Source organism: Rattus norvegicus, chromosome 3 (genome assembly GCF_036323735.1).
Source record: "Rattus norvegicus strain BN/NHsdMcwi chromosome 3, GRCr8, whole genome shotgun sequence".
NCBI classification, from domain to species: Eukaryota; Metazoa; Chordata; class Mammalia; order Rodentia; family Muridae; genus Rattus; species Rattus norvegicus.
In genome coordinates this window covers 84,438,502-84,459,306 of record NC_086021.1, presented here as the reverse complement: position 1 = coordinate 84,459,306, position 20,805 = coordinate 84,438,502, and the positions used below count along the sequence as shown (strand labels likewise).

At 39.7% G+C, this 20,805-nt stretch overlaps 1 long non-coding RNA gene across 1 annotated transcript; it reads left to right on the top strand.

The window, feature by feature from the left end:
- Positions 1-7,618: 7,618 nt before the first annotated feature.
- Positions 7,619-17,263, top strand: LOC102552685 (uncharacterized). Its single transcript, XR_005502262.2, has 3 exons — positions 7,619-7,742; positions 7,902-8,008; positions 16,938-17,263. It is a non-coding gene; the product is annotated as an uncharacterized LOC102552685 (long non-coding RNA).
- The last annotated feature ends 3,542 nt before the right edge of the window (positions 17,264-20,805 follow it).

Genomic DNA, 20,805 nt, shown 5'->3' with positions numbered 1-20,805 from the left:
TCAATCATTCTATCTATATTCTGTTCTCCTGCAACTCATGTTTATTTAAATGTTTCCTCAATAACATGTTTCTGTGCCTGAAAAGCTGGAAGCATTATTTTAAGGATTCAAGAATTCCCTTGAATCAGGTGAATGAATGTGTTTATACCTGCTTTTTAGAAACTCGGTATTATAAAAGAAAAAATACTCTCGGGCTCTTGCAAAGGAGAGTGGCGTTTTGCAAACTTTCATGAGTGATACCAAGCCAGCTTCTACTTTGCAAGTGACAGCCATTGCAAGGAACACCTGTGGCCCAGACAGTTCTCCTCAGTCCTGCCCGTGGGGATGTGTCATCACACTGGCAGCTCATATAAAGAAGAATTAAGACAGAAAAATAAAGCCTATCATCCTTCAGACAGTGTCTGAACGTGATCCAGGCGTGGAGTCCTGGGAGGAGAATTTTGAGTGCTTGTGAGAAAACTACAAGAAACCAAGACAAGAGTCTTGTGACCTCAGTTTCTTCAAAAACACAGAATGTTCTTGGATTATGCTTACTTCCATGCCCATCCCAGGTGTAGTGGAGAGAAAGGATTCACTTCAGATTTTCTGTTACAGCTGCCTGTTGTTATTTGTTTTGGTGCCTCTGTGGAAAAACCTGTTTTCGCTATGTGGGACTTGTCCACCATGTGCAGCCTGCCTGTCCTATGTGGTTTGCTCTGGTGATGACATTCATACAACTGCCCTCAGCCCTCAAAGTATAATAAGCTGATGCTCTGAATGAAGTTGGCCACTTCACAAGACTTTAGTCTGTCTTCTTTATCCACTCCATTCTCTCTCTGGGGATGGGAAGACAACATGCAAGCTTCTGGTGTGTTTAGACTTAGGCCTGTCTTGGATGGGCTGACAGCATAATGCTGAGTCCCCAGGACCAATAGCTCTGCGCAGCCATATGAATGTATTGCTATTGAAATTAGGTATAAGCTTAAAAATGAACCCTCTTGTTGCACTAGTTCTCCAAGGACTCCACAGCACAGCAAGTAGTAGTCGCCACCTGGGCAGCCCCCATTTTAGAATTTTGATTTCTTTTACCAGAACTTGAAGGTACTACCCCATGCTGAAGACACCACATGCTTCAGATACAGGACTTGGAGGAATATAGCTAGAATATAACCTCTGGAAGTCTACTGCTGAAGACTAGCTTTCATAGTAGCTTAAGGGGCTATGCAAGTATCCTAGGAAAAGAACACAGTAATCAGTCCTATCCGGTGCTAGACCCTGTGAACCACGACAACGACTGGACAAGCAAGGAATTCCCAAGGATGTCATAGTGTCACATTTATCTTGAAGAGAATCAACAGCCATCTGATTGGACTTATAACCCACTCAGTGGGGAGGGAGGGGTCCATGCCTGGCACTGTAAACCTAGTCAGCTAACCATGGCTGCAGCTACTCTCTACCCAGGACAGAACCCACTTTTGCCATTTTCTACTGATATAATCCTGGATTCTACTATAAATACTTTTACACACACAGAAAAGTTTAGCTTTCACCAATCATCAAAGAGTTTTATTCTTTTTTCAAACAAAAACATTCTCTGCTAGAAAGCTGAGGTCAACCAACTCCATTTTAGTCAATCCTTGGGGCTATGTAGAGTGTGAACCACACCCTCCTTTATATTCTCTCCCTCCTTCCCTCCCTTCCTCCCTTCCTTCCTCCCTTCCACTTTCTTTCCTTCCTTCCTTCCTTCCTTCCTTCCTTCCTTCCACTTTTCTTCCTTCTTTCTCAAGTTACAGGTCCACTCCTCTTTTAATTTCGGATCACACTACAAGATCACACTGATTTCCTTAATTTGGTCTTAAACTTGCAATCTTCTTGGATCTGCCTGGGGTGGAGATAGGCAGGAAGCCAGGATTATAGGTCTAGGTCACCACTAGACCTGGAAAGCTTTTGAATATAGAATTACTCTAGGTTTCAAAATTTGTTTAGCACTAGCCCCCAGTGCGTTTTCGTCACTATGGTTCCTTGGCTATTTTTATGTGTTTACTTTATACATGAAAATGAACAAATCTAGTGGCCTAGCTTTTAGGAAATTGATGCAGTTTTTAAAAATAATTTTACATATTTGCATTGGAAATATTATTCCATATTCTAAAGTACGATTTTTTTCAAAGAATTTTTGTTATAACACCAGTGTTGTTACTTTTAAAATTTTTGAAGAAGTAAGTCACTAATCATAGTTCCATTGTGAAGTCATCATTTCAGTATCAAAATCATATAAATCACACTAATAATATTTATTCAAATAATTACAAGTATTAAAGTATCAACTATTTTTAATTTCATGAGTGAAAATTCTGATTGTGAAACTAAAATTGCCTAAAATAGTTCTCTCTCTCTTTTTCTTTCTCTCTCTCTCTCTCTCTCTCTCTCTCTCTGTGTGTGTGTGTGTGTGTGTGTGTGTGTGTGTGTGTGAAGTAGTACGTATTTTGAAGTGACATGAGCCACATTTGCAGTCATCCACAGTTCCATGAAGAGGGTATTTTTGGTTACCATGGTGCTATACCAAGAGGAAGCAAGATGCACAATGCTTCCTACTTACTCTGGCTGAAAAGTTCATTGACCATAGGAATGGATGCTGTACCCCAAAATGAGCTACCATTACCTGAACCCCGAGAAAGTTGAGCTTCGGTACAGCCTCACCACAGCTAATGTTCAGCTAGGGATACATTCTCAGGACTGTTAGTCCCTGTCGTTAGCCTCCTTCTTTGCTCTGAAGAATAAAATGCTAACTCTATCTCTGAGACTTGTGGCAATAAAACGAGCAAAGATGCTCCGCAAAACACAGATATCATGGAAATACTTCACCAACAATGTCTAGAAATAACTCTGAAAGCTGGGCTGACAAATCTCCACAACTGCAAACGAAAAGGTAATTTCCTTGTATGGATTTATCCTGTCTTGTTTGTAGATCACTCTCTGTATTCTTAAGCTGTATTTACTCTAACTCAAAATGAATTCCTAACTGTCTCTTGATCTCTGAGCAGTATATTACTTCAGTTTAACGATAGCTCGACAGCCAGGCATGGTAGCTCACGCCCACGGTCACAGCACTTAGGAGGCTGGGGAGGGACAGTCCAGTCGCTGTGCATCTGGGGCTAGTTTAGGCTACACAGTGTGTTCCAGCCTAGCCTACGATAAAGTGTGACACCCCATCACTAAATTACTTAGTCAGAAATGTAGTGTTGCCATCAAGATTAATGTTTGGCGGAAACGCTAACCATTTAAGTAATTTTTACGAACAAAGAAGAGTTCACAGAGAATTTGGAAGAACAAAATCTTACAAAACATGTGTGGCTTTCAATGCTCAGCACTTCCTATTTTCATTTAACTTTTTCTCATGGGACTCACTTACTTCTGCTTCTACTATGAGTGTTTAAAAGCATCAAGGAAACTTTCAAGGGAGTCATTTCTTATTTTGCACCAAAGGACATATTACTATTCTCACTTCTGAGCTGGTAAGGTCAGCTCTGAGGGAAGCTTTACTACTGCTGGTTGTGAGTCTTGGGAGAAGGTAGGGTTTGCTTTGCTTCCTGGAACTGTAGCTTAGAGATCTGGGCCATTTCAATCAAGCCATTTCTTAGTGACCCAAAGCCCTGGGAATAAGACCATAGGAGCTCCTGAAGCACATGACTTGCTTCTGTTCCTTTTATTGCCTCATCCTTCTCTGTCCCAGCTTTTCCTTTTACTGCTTCCTTTGGTCACAGTAGCACTTATTCCATGAGGCAGAATTATTGTCCACTTTGTAGCTGTGAAATTTAAGACACGAAGATACTACACAACTGTCCAAGGAGATTGACTGGGGCCTACCTAATATCAGAGCTGCTCACAGGACAGTCATTTATCTGTCACTCCCAGCCTTGTCAGACCACTCCATAGACCACTCCATTTTAGGACTTATTTACCTCAGCATTGATATAGACTCATCTCAGGATGACTGCCTTCCAAGCGATTATATATCTTTCCAAGGCCCTACTAATAAACCCTCCTCTGGTCTCTCTTGGAACTTGCCTGCCTTTGGCTTCACTGACCCCTGGATAAGCTGACTTTATGTCAAATTGCCACAAGCAAGAGTCATCTGAAAGGAGAGAACCTCAATTAAGAAAATGCTTCCAGGGGGGTTGGGGATTTAGCTCAGTGGTAGAGCGCTTGCCTAGCAAGCGCAAGGCCCTGGGTTCGGTCCCCAGGTCCAAAAAAAAAAAAAAAAGAAAAAAAGAAAAGAAAATGCTTCCATAAAATCAGCTATAGGCAAGCTTATAGGGCATTTTCTTAATTGGTGAGTGATGTGGAAGAGTTCAACCTATTATGAGTGAGGCCACTCCTGGACTGGTGCTTGTCCGTTCTATAAAAAACAAAAAAGAGCAAGCTACGTGGAGCAAGCCGGTAAGCAGCACTTCCTCATGGTCTCTGTATCACTCCTACCTCTAGGTTCCTGTCCTGACTTCCTTCAATGTTTATCACACTAGTTGGTGGAGTGAACCTTGGAGATAAGGAAGGGCATAGAAATGGGTCAGACTAAAGTCTCATGTATTGGCCAACTTTGTTTAGAGAGCCAGAAGATTTATACTCTTGTCAGTTGAGAAGAACCACATTAGTAAGGTGCTCGATTAGAAAAACAAGCCACAGGTGGCAAAAACATATTTTTCCACTGAGGCACGAATATAGCAACACCTGAAGTAAACTCACTACACCCGGAAGGAGCATTTGCACACACTAGAAGAACAAGTCTGTGCTTTGAAGTTCACAGGTCTTGTTTGCTTTCTTGGAGTTTTCGCACAAGAACTCAGAGTTCTCATACAAATCCATTCTTAGACTGTGCTCCAACACTTCAGTGGTGAAGAGTGAAGTGGCAGTGAAAGCCAGATGAACGTTCTCTCTCTACGTAGTTTTAGGTCATGGTGTTTAATCACAGCCATAGTAACCCTAAGACATACCTTGAGTAAAAGATTAAGAGTCATTTTTGGAATTATTCTTCGGTAGGGATTAAACTTTCTCTATTATGATGTAATCCTTGGGCAAACATGCCACGCCTACATCCACAAGTATATTAATCATCTGCCAAACTACTGATTTAGGATGGAACCCACACATATAACTTGTGTCCTTCCAAATCCCTTGGTAATAATTTTATACATTGCTATTATCGCTTATAATTCACTCGTGCTTTCGATTTAACTAGCTAGTAAGTATTTGAGCTCTTACTAAGAGCCCGTTATGTAAGAAACCAGACGTCCATGCCTGCTATATTCGCTCTCCTCTTTCCTTCAACAAATTGAAATCACCCTCAGAGACTGTGTCATGTCCACTCTCAGTCCAGCAATCAAAAGGGACCTATCGCAATCTAAGCTCATATCTGAATCTATTGTTATCTTGTCAAAAGGCTCAAATTCTATATATTTTATCCTTGCCCTCATCAATTCTTTCAGCAAATATTAATAGAACTTTCATTATATGAAGGTTATTTTGATAGATTGATTCCATTAACATTTGCTGCAGCCTTAGAATCTTTATCTTTTGGATAGATACTCATTTTCTTTTTAAAATGGGTTTCTGCTTTTATTTTTTCCCTGTTTTTGACAGTTTCCTACATTTATACAATGCAGTTTAGTCATTTCGCGCCCCCCCCTCAGTTTTTCTCTGTCACCCCTTCCTCTCCTGTTGAAATCCCTATTCTAGCTAAGTCCTCTCCTGCTTTGATGCTTTCCTTGGTTAACAGTTGAGTTGAGCGCTTCTTGCTGAGTGGGAGTGATTTGTAGGTACTTGACTGGAGTATCAACAACTTACCTTCTTGAAGACATTCTAAAATGACTGTGAAGAAAACTCCATGGCTGGTACTAGTGCACTTCTCAGTCAAAAGTCACTGATGTGATGCCACGTTTGCCTGGAAAGTTCATGATGTCCTTGTTTTAAATAGCTGAAGAGTATCTCATTGTGTGAATGAACCACATTTTCTTGATCAATTTTTCAGTTGAGGGAAGGTCAGGCTGTTCCCAGTTCCTGACTATTATAAATAAAGCTGCTAGGAACGTAGTGGAGGATGTGTCCTTGTAGCACGGTGGAGCATCTTTTGAATATATGCCCAGGAGAGGTAGAGCTGGGTCTACACTTTGAGACACTGTGCTGCCCCAGACAAGAACTGTACCTTAACTGGCTTGAAACCCACTTCTCCTTCCTACTCTTCCATGCCTTGTTCAAAGAGGACAAAAGCAAAGGTTTCAGTTACTGAGTAAACAGGCTAAAAATGGACATCCTGTGAAAGACTCGGAGACTGAGAATCCACAGGAGTCGGAAGACTCCGAAAGGGCAGAGGACTGTCATTTTACAAACACCTTTGTTCCTTTGGATGTCTCCTTCCGCCCCTTAGATCCTTTCTGTCACATCCTGTTCCCCTCTTTTCAGTAACCTGTCCCCCTTTATTTCTATGGCCTTTGACTCATTTCTGCATCTCCTTTATATCTGTGCACAATTATTAGAAGTATTTAAAATAAAGACATTTGCAGAACGGTAAATGAAAATGATACAGTTCTTTTCATTTTCCCGGTTTGTCCTCATCATGCTCCTTCTATGTTCCTTGACCTTCCTTGCTGGGTAGAGGAGTCTCTCTTAGCTCCTGCACACATGAATCACGAAGTCGCTTCCGGAATGAAGTCTACGTCCTTTTAAAGAGCACCTAACATTTAATTAGCTATGTGCTTATTTCTCAGAGCAAGGACAATACCATATTCACATTTTAATACAGGAGGTATTTACTTTTATAATGTGTGGCTTGTAAGACTTTCATTTTCTACAATAAGATTGCCTAGAATTACTATTAATTCTGTGAATGATCACTAAATATGATTAGTGAGTGGTTTTGTGGCATTATTTTAATAACCTCTTTACAAGGTCACCTTTTTGTATTTTATTTGGTTAAGTGATAAACTTTCAATAGTGGAATGTAAATTCAGCACAGCCTTGTTCACAGTTGTTAAGGGAATACAAAATGAAAAACCCATCGCTGGTCCTGTTCATGTCACAAATGGATTAATACCGACTTTTGCTGATTCGCTAACTGTCACAAACCTTGAAATGAGGAAATGGGAGACTTTACCTTTTGTGCTTAGTTTTGTCAACTGTTTGAGGTCAAGCTCCCGAAGATAAGAAGGCACACCACACTGCAAAGATGTAGATATATATACGTACTCTACAACAGTTTCAAACTGTCACTATAGCTTCCCCAACCACAAGCTACCACCACTAGTAGGGAGAGAGACTCAAGTATTTTAAGCAATTCTCTCACACAATAGCTTTTTGTTGTAGACAGTTAAGATGTGGACTGAGGGTCAAGGGTACTGAGGAATGTGAGTGGCAACCTTTTATGCCTCTCACTTGTTGGTCTCCCTGTCTTTCCTCTCAGCTATTCAAGGGGCTCTGAGGTGAAACTACTGTAATGTAAGCATTGAATCTGCAAGGTATAGTGACCCCAGGGCACAGGAAACAGAGGCTCCTACTTCACACCAGGACCCTAATCAGCATTTTAATGTTTTGCAGGCTGGTATTTAATTAAGACACTGGTGCTCCCTAGTTTAAACCGTAGCACTGAGTCCTGTAACTTTCCCTGGATAGTCAGCACAATTACAATCACTGGGGGAAAGGAGCAAAGGGGCCTCTCTCTAAAGATGTCCTTCCTCTTTAAAGTGCATCCCTGCTGCTGTGGTTATTTAAAGGTAAAAACAACAAGGATTTGTTTTGAAAGCTGATAGAATTGGAATAAAAAGAATATAACTTTTAAGGCTAGAATAATCCATTGTAGATGTCACTTATGACCTCTACATGGTTGGTTTATCTAATGTCTCTAATGTTCTCTTGCTCTGGTAAAATAAAAGGAAGAACATCCACTACATACTCTGTATGAGGACTGGAAGGGAGGTGTCAGGTCTACACTGTGGATGCACTGGACATGAGCTTGCTACTTCAGCCTTGGCACAAAACAGTAAGTTCGTTCATTTATTATATATTATATATAATTATATATAAGATGTATATAGTTATGAATGTATAAATATTATGTGTAATTATAAATAGATATTTACATACATGTATATTATTATTGTATGCACAATAATGTATATTATTATAAAGCTTTATTTTAGAACAACTTTTTAAATTGTTCTTGAGAAAGACTTCTGAATTTATATTATGACTTAAGATTTTTAGGGAACTTCTAAGGCGCTTTACTTTCTGAAATAACATAGAGGGTGATCTCAATTAGTTTAACATGTAATTCAGAGGCCACAGTGGGCCAGTGAGGTGTCCTAATAGGTAAAGGCATTTGCCACCAAAACCAGCGATCTGAGTCCAACCCTTGGAACCCACGGAGTGGAGGAAGAGAACCAACATTTGCCAGTTGTCTTCTGACTTCTGTACACACACCATGGCACATGCACTCACATACATGCACACATATGCATGCTCTTTCATATATACATACACAAAGTGAATAAATATAAAAAGTAAGAATTGAAGTCAAACAACAACTTGTATTCTAGTGTTCAATGTTTAGTGTAATATGAAAACAGGAAAACCATTGAATAAATTTGCTTTGTCCTTTTCACCTATTCCCCAAGGCTGGAGGTGTAGATCAGTGGTAGAGCGCTTGCCTAGGATCTGCAAGGGCCTTGTTTTGAGCCCTGCCACTGAAAAACAAAAATAAAAAATGCAAACAAACAACAAACAAACAAAAGCCTAAGTTCTAAAAGACAGTGGAAAACATTCTGTAGTTCTATTTATCGATTCGATCTGAAGGTCTGCAGTTAGGTACACTCACAAATTTACAAGGCCAACGGAGGCAGGTGGGCTGCCTTACAGGGTTCAAAGACTTACAATCGCTACACCAAGGAATGAAGCCTGTCACCTGGGCTAGCCTAGCACTTTTGACAGCAATGATGTCAGTCAGAAAAAAAAAAGGCAAGAGACTATTCTATGCAGCGCAAAGGACTGATGTTAGGGACTAACTTTGCCATTGTTGGTGGCTGTGTGATCCTCACAGCCATGGCCTACAGGGGCAAGTAAGGTATGCCTTCCTGGGGGAAAACAGGGAAGCAATCCTCCTTGTGCCCCTGACTTCTAATTAATGGATAAAACCTGCTCAGATGTGACGGCATGCATTTCTTAGTACTACTCAACGGTCTGACTCAGCTTTGTGCCTTCCCAGATACTCATGAAAAGCTCGGCATTGACTCAAGCACTTTCCAGTTTTGTGAGCTCTGCCTTCTTCCGAATCTCAGCCCCGCCCCCTAGCTGATTGACAAGGAGTAAACCACTCACCTTCCTCAGCAAATTGGGTATGACACTAGGACCTGCTGATGAAGGCTTTCTTACCATGATGGTGATCTGAGTTAATAATTTTGTAAGGCACTTGAAAAACTGCCCATCTCCAGGAGGCACTTCCGTGGGATGTCTTAAATAAAAAGAGCACACCTCCAAAATGGCACCAAGTTATTCAGAAAAGTTATGTTTATGCATATAGCTGTGTATATTATTAATGCCAAAATCTAAACCTTCAGCTGGACAACCACCTAGCTTTTAAAGACTAAAATATTGTTTTAACAGTTATTAAATGTCTAGAAGTCTAGTGAATAGTGTGCCATTAAGTACATAAATATGTAAATCATACCTACTATACATTTTTTATTATATATCTTATTTACTCTATTAATGTGCCACTCTTAAGTGTTGAAATTTCCAAGACCTAATCGAAGACATGTTTGTTTCCACTCTGCATACATATGAACACGTCCATGAAAATTCAGACGTGTAGGTTTAGTCTTTCACGTACATGAACATAGGTTTAAATAACATATACCATCTCTGTCCTACAGTAAGTAATTAAAGTTGTGAGTTATCAGCATGTCAACTAAGTTACATTATTCTCCAGTGATAAACAGGCTGTAGGAAGTGATCACTGTTCTTAGCAGTTTACATACAAAGAGCTGAAATTACAATGTGGGCTTGGGTTAGAATAACTTCAATTTCGATCTTCAAATATTTTTTTTCGTTTAAATTTTTGGTAATGAGAGATATTCCCTTCACAATGGAAACTAGCGTTTCAGTGTCTCAGACACGTAAACCTCAACATCCTACATTCCTGTCTATAGTCCGGAGTGCATCAGAGCCGGCCAGTTGATGCAGATTTCTCTGAAAAGCAGCTTCATGCTTCTGTTGGCCAACTTCCTGGGGGGAGATTCAAACATCTCTAGCTAATGTACTGTAAAGTGTTTTGATAATTGTTCTATATTAATATATATTTGAAACTGAACAGTACCTAGAAAGAGAAAAAAATACAATCATGATTTAGGGATCAATGGAACAAACAAACAATAAATAAATGACTCGTTTAACACAGAGAGACCACTACAGAAAACCACAGCCCACCAAAACGCAGAGCCCAGTCCCAGTGGATATGTCTACAAACACTCCTGCACCTAAGGGAAAATGTAGAAGAGGGGACTGAAAGGCTATACAAGCAAGAGAGTCAGGGAGTTTACCGCGAGATTGTTTCTCCCAGTAACGCCAGAGCTATGGCCAAACACGAGCTGAAGGAGGAGAACGCCAATAATGTCCTGCTAGGCGGGGAAAAGTCCACGAAGCCCCAACCCTACACAAAGAACTGCAGCAACCAAAGAAAGCTGGGGCCTGGAGAGGTGTCCCCAGGGGAGAACAGGTTGTCTAGTGCCCAACGGTCAGTTCTGAAAATGTACGTGCAAGTGACCTTATTTGGACTGAACAGGTTATATTTAGGATGACCATGAATTTGAAGGAGACTAGGAGAGGTAGACGGGAGGGTTTGAGGGAGGAAAGAGAATTGAGAAACATTGTTATTATAATATAATCTTGAAACTTTTTTAAAATGTTTTTAAAAGGTAAGAATTATAGAGAGATAGTGCCGAATAACCAGTTGAAGTGATTACTTGTTAAAAACCATAAGGCCGCATGCCAGAGGATTACACAGCTGCAGGCCTTCTCTTGGACAACAGTGGAAGTCACAGAGCTGAAAGGACTGATAAACTCTTCTCCTGTGGGTGTTGCATGAGATCAATCAGCCCAAGAGGGGGCACGCTCAGTCTATCTTATTCTTATTTTGAGTCACCTTATAGTTTAGTTTCTCTGGAGTAGGAGTCATATCTGATTCTTCATTATATCTGTCCTGATATCTTTCATACACTGTGCACTAGATAAAATTACAGTAAGTCAAATGAGACAAACTGAGATTCTAACTGCACAGCGTGCACGTGCGCACGCGCGCGCGCACACACATTCACACACACACACACACACACACACAGTGGGTATTACGACCTACTTTTTTCTTGTTCTCTGAGTATCATAGCTTTCTAATATTGAATGAACACCAAATATCAACATGTGAAGAGAGTATGTGTTGGGGAGCTCACCAAGTTCAACCCCCAATTCAGATGTGGCTCACAGATAGCCTCGTGTGTATGCTGTGCATATAGAAACTTAGCTATAATTTGCAAGGATGAAGTCTCTCTGAGCTCAATTTAGATATTCAAAGCTAAAGGTAAACACCAAACTTAGATTTATAAAAAGACATAAGATACAGTCCCTTTGAGTATAATAACATAATCATCCCATTTATGGACACCCTTAAAATTTGTGAAAAAATTATTTTTAACAACTAAGAAATTGCAAAAGCGAACCAGTAGAAATTGAATCAGGCTTAAGTGGCAAAAAGTCAGGGATGGCGAGGACCGTTTTCAGATGCAGTAGATGATGGAATAGACAGGTTTTATACGGCAGTCCTTTAGATGAAGGAAAGGAGAAAATAAAGATAATAGGTCAAGTACGTCACTTCTTAGATGGACACCTGACAACAGCAGTGTGAGAAGAGAAAGGCGTGTGGAGCCGAGAAGGAAGAAGATTGGCAAGAGAGTGTCATTTGAGATGTTTCTGAGGTGTGTATAGTAAGGACAGACATTAGTCAGCAAATCATTAATCCAATAAGGAAATGCAATCGAGATAGTCTATCTGAAATATTACCATATAGGAAGCCAATCGAGCCCTGACTAGGTAGACTATCATTCTAAAAGTTAATGTAGAGTAAGAAGGAAAACAGAGAAAACGGCTCTCTGCACACTCGGCTTGCTCTTATGGGGCATTATCTTTATTGAAACAGAAGACACCAAGTCTGTGGTTTGATAGCACTGGGTGGTGGTGTTTCAACAACAGCACGAAGTTGGCATGGTTGTTCTTTGTTACATGCGGTTTCCTCAGGTTACCACATGCTAGCATTCTGAGTAGATAGGGCTGGCTGGTTTCACTTTACACCACACAAACAAGCGTGCAGGGGGCTTAACCACATGGTCCGTTGTGTGTTCATGTTTTAGCAGCAATAGAGACCTGTGTATCCAAGTAGTTTAATTATAATTGCGGGACTCAACTAATTCATTGTAAATGAAAATCAGAAAAATGACAGGTATCTGTTTAGATATTGTTCATTTATTTGCTCTCTGTACAGTTTTTACAGAACAATTATGGAGGAATAACTGATTTGAGATTTGCCGTGTTTTCTTTTCTTTTATTGTGAGGTGTATCATTTATGAGAGCAAAGGAGAGCATTTTGTTATTCTCATCTTCTACCTGTTGGCAAGATCTGTCCTGGAGTCAGGAGACAGGCTGGCAGTCAGCAATCCCCAACAACAACCTTCCATCCAGCCCTATGTTGCTGGTGTTCTGGGCCCTCCTGGCCACACTCAGTTTTTACACGGTTGTTTGGGATCCAAATTTAGACCTTTAGGCTTGAGCAGCGGGCTCTCCTACCTGCTGAGCCATCTCCTCAGCCGCCTGTCTTTGTTCTAATATTTGATGATCACAGACTCCGTGTTCAAGAGCTCAATAATCCCTCTCTTCTCTGTCTGGTCCCTATCAGTTACACAAGGTGTTCTGCTGACTTCAAACTCTATCTTGAACTTCACTAAAGCAGGAACATTCCATGCATGTCTCGTGATGATCAGGTTAAATGAAACCATTGACCCACAAACAAAACCATCCTAGCCAGGCATAGTGTCATTATATGTAATTTTAAACGATATTCTGAGGCCAGAAGCATTATAATAGCTGCTAAATACTGTTTTAAGTTTGGACCGTTTGCTTTGGGTAAAATATAAAGTTTAAGAGATGTAACTTGTCTCAGAATCTAGCCTGTCAACCCTTCCTATTCCTAGTGGTTGAAAGTAGGACTCCAATTTTAAAATCTAACTGCTCTCTCAAACTTGAAGGCCTTACGAACATTTCTAATCCAGTGCAAACTTCACATATAGAAAAGGAATCTCCATCTCTCTTCTCAGGTACTAGACAGTCTCTGTTAGAAAGTCACGAGGCATCTTCCTCAGCCACAATACCTTAAATGCTGTGACTTAATATGTGCCTATCGTGAAATCATAATTGTCTTCGAGGGAAGAAGCTATGCTCACTGTGCCAATGTAGAGTCCACATCCATAATGTAATGATGCTCTGTAAACACTGATGGCTCCAAAAGAAACCAAAATGGCACACATTTTCAAACTATTTAAGGGAAGAACTGAGTCTCAAAGTCTTAAGCTCTTGGGATGTTCATAAATCCATATTGGAAATGCTTGCAGTACCTTGCTGAATGTGTATCTAACACAAGTGTGGAGGTAGGTGAAATTTCAGAAACTGTCCTAAATATGGAGATATGCAGATTAGGAAAAATTCTAGGAAAACAAATGTCTAAATGGGTACAGGTAAAGAGGGTCCAATTGTTTATTATGTTCAAGAGAATTCTTTTTTTTTTCACAATAAATACGAGAAAACCGCCACTCCCCTTATCCCAAATGGTTCGACTTACTTTATTGGGCATGGATCTTCTGTTATGGAATTGCAGGTGGCTTGGCAAACAATGGTGGCAACTGTCAAGGGACCTGAAGCTCCAAGATTTTCAACCAGGTCTAGTGCTTTGGAAATTGCCTACGTTCTAGTCTGTTCAAAACAAAATTGCCTCTGTTCTATTCTGTTCTTCCTTATATGTAGAATAATCTAAATTTTAAACTTGTATGTGCACTTTCTAGAGATGAGCTAATCTATCATGAAGATTCAAACTCTCTGAGGACCAATGGCGGTATATTTGCTGTGCTGTGATTTTTTAGTCTACTTTTCTATGTCCCTGTGTGTCAGGAGCTCTGTAAGAGAAAAACTGTGTGGAGCGATCGAGTCATATGAACCTTCTTAAAAGTCTAGAAAGGTACTGAACCCACAAGGGCAAGATAATTGTTTGCAGGTAATTGTACTAAGTAAATAAACTAAACAGATAATGACAGTGCTTTTGGATGAAGTATGCGAATAGATTAAAGGATGTATAAACAACAGCGACCATCAGAGTTACTGTTAAATATATTATTTACAGTTCTGTGATCTGACTATTTCTATCACTTATTATAAATAATAAAATGGACATGATTGGAGTCTGAGTGATAAAAATAAAAGTTAAAAAAGGCAAGAGAACTTTCCAAAGACAAAAATCACTGTTTTCTTTCTTATGTTTAGTCATAATATACACTGGCTTTAACAGTTTTTCAAGAACTCTATTTTAAAAAAAATGTCAGTTTTTTCACTTACATCATTTCTATTGCTATTTTCTTTTCAACACTGTTAAATAATCATTCTTTTGTCATACAATGTAATGAATATCACTTTCAATTACCAGATATCCTGTGACAACTAATGTCTTGAAGGATATCGTTATTAATTTCTATTTTGTAACATTCCCCCTTTTCTTAGGATGGAGCATATTTTGAATTTTCCGTTGTGCATTGAGTGTAGTACATGTTAAAATATATACAATTAAGTAATATATTGTTTTAAAGACTGTAAATGAACTAAACGTTAAAATTTTGCCAGTCCATATCCCCTGAACATTGCTAGTCTTACCCTAGCAGTGTTTAGTAATCAATGACTTTCTTCAATAAACCGCTAATTGCTTTAGGCTCCCACTTTACTGTTAACATAAGCAAGCATCTTTCAAATGATACAGAAGCATCATCAAAGTTCTGTAGACATCAACTTGTAGATTAATAGTCATGACTTGTTTCTATGGAAGCACAAATTGTCTATAATAATAATTCAGTTTGGAATTATAATCATTAGATATTTATTCCCTTTATTACTATAATTTTCTAAGGTGGAAGTAATATTACTGACTTAACTTTTATTTCTTTTTCTAATCCTATACTTATTAATAACCTGCAATTGATAGTAAGTTGGAATTCCAGAACTAAAACACCACCCTAGGAAAGGAAGATTTCTAAAGAGTCAATATCTTGTAACAAAGATCAAGACCAATAGGAAGAAGCAAAAGGAGTAGAAGGAGGAGGGAGAAAAGGAGGAGAAAGAGAAGGTGAAGGAAGCAGAGGGGAGGTCAGAGGTGTGGAAGGTTAGGAAGAAGGGAAGGGCAGTGAGAAGGATAAGGAAGTGAAGTGACTTGAAAATATTTTTTCTTAACTTTTCCCAGCTTAAAAGAAATAAAAGCCAATTTTATGTAAATACAGATTGGAGAATTTTCTATCAATATGCCTATGATATTGATTTGTTCTATAGTTTTTCTTATTCCAATAAACCATTTTGAAGAATCTGTGGAGGCAGAAGTAATGATGCCCAAAGGGGAAAAGAAGAGTAGCCTGGTGGCTCTACTTAGAGTTCATGGAAGAAAGAAAGAAAAAAATGGCACAAATAAAATTCTCCCTTTTAGTTCTCAATGTGTATTATGGTCTACATAAGTATAAAATAACTAATACAATTTCTATAACAGCATCTCAAACTATTGTATATGAGCCCAAGTTGTTAACCAAATGCAGTCATGAGCTTGAACGAATCAGAAACTGTAGTCCTATTCTCTGGGTCTCTAAGACCTTCCCAGCTCGGCTCCCCTGTGTACATGCTCATATCACGCCATCCACACTATCCATGCTTAGGCCGTGGTTTCCATGGAGCCCCTCCTTAGTCTGCCCACTGTTGGCTCTCCTCTCCTATTCTCAGCAGAACAGCATGTCCCCTTTCCTTGGGCATAATGATTTGTTTGAAGTAAGGAATGGAACCAAAATAAATTCTTCTCAAGAGTTTTTGAAAAAGGTGTCATCGAAGAAATTCTATCATTTCAGAAACACTAAGAAACCACATAAAATTGCAAAGATTTGTAGAATGGCTCATTATAGAGGAAAACTTAAACATGTAGAGAAGTATAGCATATTTCTGCTGGGGCTAAAGCATGCCAGATTGCTACTATTCTCGTTTGCTCAACATTAATCTGTGCATACCATTCATCTTGAGTATCCCTCATCCAAATCTGAAATGCTCAGTTTATTTGAAAAATTGCATGCATAGGAGTAGTTGAGATGAAGCAGATGGATTGATTAAAGTGATGAAATAAAGTTATAAAGTACTAGAAAGCTCCATGAATAAGCATCAGCTAATTCTTGATATGAGACATTATCTAGTTTGGCTCCAAAGTGTCAGAATGCTTGAGAACAATAACCAAATATGACGTCTTTGTCTAAATGAAATAAGAATACATCAATACAAATTTTAAAAATGATGAATGGAAGAAAAAGATTTGCAACCTGCTAGGAGGTAGTTTCCTGAGTTCATCCATCTCAGAAACGAGTATCACCTTGTTGGTGGGATTAAAATGGAGTTCCAGATCCCTGAACCCCACTCCTATTCTGTTTCTTCAGATGATTCATGTTTGTCTGCTAACCAGCAAAGGGTGCAAAAAAGGAAGATGCTGTTATCTAAACTAAGGCACACAAGTCATAAATAAAAGTGTTGCTGGTCTTGACTTAATTGACTACGTGCAGCCTGCCCACTCGTTTGTTCTTTTTTCACTCTAGATTCCAGGTCAGAGTCCAGGCAGGGACCTGACTACAAAAGCTGACTCAAGGACCCTGAAACCAGGTGACCCAGATAAGGCCCAGTCACCAATGTTAACTTCCTTGCCTTTACCCTGGTATCAAAATATGATTGGACAATGCAACATCTCACCCAACTCCCCCTTGCTTTGTGTTCCCATCCTACAAAAATATTGTGTTATCTCTGTTTGGGGACATAGTTCAGATCCTGAACTGGTCGCCTCTCTGAGAGCTCAGAAAATAAAGCTTTCATTTTTTAGCTTCTGTCTGCAAAGTGAGTTTTCTTGGCTTACACCCTGATCTCAACACACCCTACTTTGAAAAAGGGACTTAAATTCAGTGTGTGTGTGTGTGTGTGTGTGTGTGTGTGTGTGTGTGTGTGTGTGTGTATAGTGTGTGTGGTGTGTGTGTGTGTGTGTGGTGTGTGTGTGGTGTGTGGTGTGTGTGTGGTGTGTGGTGTGTGTGTGGTGTGTGTGTCTGTGTGTGTGTGTATGTGTAGTGTGTGTGTGTGTGTGGTGTGTGGTGTGTGTGTGTGTGTGTGGTGTGTGTGGTGTGTGTGTGTTCGTGTGTGCACTGATAAGAAACACAGAAGCAAGTCTGCTGGAGGAAATGGTTATGTAGCATAGGAGGACATGCCAAAAGATGGCCAACAATCAATAGTCATGTCAAAGATGGTCACCGAAGATGAAAGTGAAGTCAACTGTGTGATGATGCTTAGGCAAATAGCAGGACAAAGGTGACATAAAGGGGGAAATAAAAAAAATAGGGAGTGAGAACATCAACACAGGTGGATAAACAGGGAGGAGAGATACATAACACAAAACTTATTTGATATGAATTAAAAAATCATGTTATTTTATATTTACCTAAAAGTATATACCTAGTACATATAAATATACATACATACCTACACACACACACACACACACACACACACACACACAAATGAATACTAAATACTCATCAAGTGAGAACTTCATGATTTTATATGAAAAACTCCTTCCATGGGAGGCATAAATTACAGAGAACACATATACGATTGCATTACATGTCAGTTATAATTTGGTGCTTATTATGTGTGCGTTTCCAATGTGTGCATACACACATACACATGAGCAAGCTCACCCTGCCATGCCCAGGCCTGCAGATGCACGAAGCTTCTGTCTTCGTGGGTCAGTACTACTGGAGGAGTAGCAGGAGAAAGAAGAGGTGTAACATAGAGGACTTAAAGAAGAAAGGAGGGTACTTATCAGTTGACATAAAAAATTGCTTGACGAAAAACAGAGTAAAAAATACCAGTATCATCTTCAGGAAAATGTAATCAAGATGTCTCTGCTTTTAAAGGAAATGGAAATACACTGTGCTTTCTCGGCCTTGGAAAACATTACTCATCGTTTGATGTGACCTACTTTATCAAATAAGAATGGTTCCTTCTTTATCCTCATGTCCTATACAGTTCTTCACATGACCAATTACTATTAAATGATGGCTATACAGAATGACAAGATTCTTCATCCCAAACCTGTTGGGGGTTGGCCTTCAAGATGGCTTAAACTTCAATAGTTTCCACTACAGACACCAGAATTCGATCTTTTTCTGGTGTTTAAAAATTTAGAAGTGTGTGGAGAGTCATTAGAAATTCCTAGAAAAGGACTAAGTTAGGCCTTGAATTCAATTTTAAGATATGCCAAGAGTCATGCACAAGAAATATTTATTAGCCCAGGAATGGCTCTTCTGTTCCTTGTTGCTGTCAATACTAAATAGAAAGATTGTCCTGTTCAGTCACATGAGATCAAGTAATACAGGAAATTCTCATAAGTATGGAGTAGATAGAATTGTTCAAATGTCAGGGCCTCATGTTTCAAGGATCCTCCCTAGTAAATCAGTCAAGGTCTTGTGAAAAGAAATAGCATTAAAGTCACAGAAATATGAGAATTTGAAAACTCAGGATTAAAAAGAGTCAATATTTGACATCAATTCGCCCTCTGCTGAGAAAGTGTATGTTAAACAATAAACAGAAATGTTTCCTCTGTGCTCCTACAGTAACAGGCGATAAAATTTAATGACACGGGAGTCGAACATGGGACAGGGCTATTTTCACAAGAGGACCCTTTATTTATTTGCTACAAGATGCTCATCAGTTTCTCATGCTCATTTCTAAAAAGCTGCCACTTGGATCAAAACACATGTGTTTAGTAAACAAATCACGAACATTAGATCAAATCAGGCCTCTCATGCTAAACATTACTGATTACAAAGTGAGAAGGTTTGCAAGATGGAATAATTGCCTGAAGCCCTTCCTTCTTAATCCTGGCTAAGAAGATCAGCCAAGGGGCTGGAGACGAGACTCAGCAAAAGGTTGTTGGTCCAGTGTGCACAAGACCCTGGCTTTGATCATCATCACTTAAAGCAAAGCAAAACAAGAGAAAAATTAGTGCTTGCTGACTTTCTGCACAGAAATACAGTGTCGTGTCGATACTTCAGCTAACTAACATGTCTGTGAGTACATTTTCAAACGTCGCATCAAAACATTGCCACATGGGGCTGGGGATTTAGCTCAGTGGGGCTGGGGATTTAGCTCAGTGGTAGAGCGCTTACCTAGGAAGCGCAAGGCCCTGGGTTCGGTCCCCAGCTCCGAAAAAAAGAACCAAAAAAAAAAAAAAAATTGCCACACCTTATAGAAAGAAGCCTTATGCAAAAGTCTCCAAATGACTTAGAAATAATAAAACCTTTAGCCTCCAGTATTTGATTTGAAAGAGAGAATTTTGGGTTGGGTGAGATGGATCAGTAGGGAAAAGTGTGTTTCTTGCATATTCCGGACAACCTGAGTTCAGGTTCCCGATCCCACAGTACCACTAAAGAACCAGATTTCCAAAAGTATTCTTTGACCTACACATGTGCCTACAGTTTTACACAACTTGCTTGGTTACTTATTGCAGTATTTTTTGTTCTATGTTCATTTGTTTATAGAAAAATTATAATTGTGCCTTAATAGTAATGTTCTAAAAGAATGCTATTAAAATTAGCCACGTTTTATTGACTATTAGCACAGAGCTAGGCAAGATGAACTCAAGCCCTCAGGGACTGTCGGTGCAAACTTATTGCCAGTGACCAAGTGCCCCCGGAAACTGCAGACCTCTGCAGCTAATGTGTCCGGTATTAATCCAGGGCAACAGAGCTGTGCGTGCAGGAGAAACCAGGTCAAATGCTGGCAGGGCTGTGTTGATGGACATGCGTGGGTTACTCTGTGGTTTGAAATGGGGGAGAGGAGAGTGATTTTTCAAAATGCAAAAGCTCTCCAAATGTCTCTGACAATCAATCACCTTAGTTCCTTAAGATTTATGGGATTATAAGTTACCTCCCTGTTTGTTCCAGACAGATTCCCAGCAAAGTTTGGCCTACTCTTATTTAGATTCAGTCGGCAAAATAGAGTTATGATGTGTGGTTCTAGGATGGCCATGAGAGCCTCCTGATCAGAGAGATCCTAGGCGGGTGTATCTCCCACCATTGCATTTTGCAGTCACAGTTCGTTTGATAACGAAGCAATCAACTGAATGGAGAAAATAGGCAAATCATTCTCATATTACTCAGCCAAACTGGAAGAGTCGCCTCACTCTACCCCATGAATGGCTCCCCCCATTGCACCAAAGTTACTCCGCACTACATCCAAAATCACATAGATGAAGAGAATTTGAAATTATAGATTATATATTGAGGTGATAGCTTAGCAGATAAAAGTGTCTGCTGTGAAGGCGTGAAAACCTGAGTTATGAAAGCCCCATTATCGGTGCAAAAAGATCAGGGTCAGGCAGTGAGCCACACTTCTGCGATGCTAGCACTGGGGGGCTAG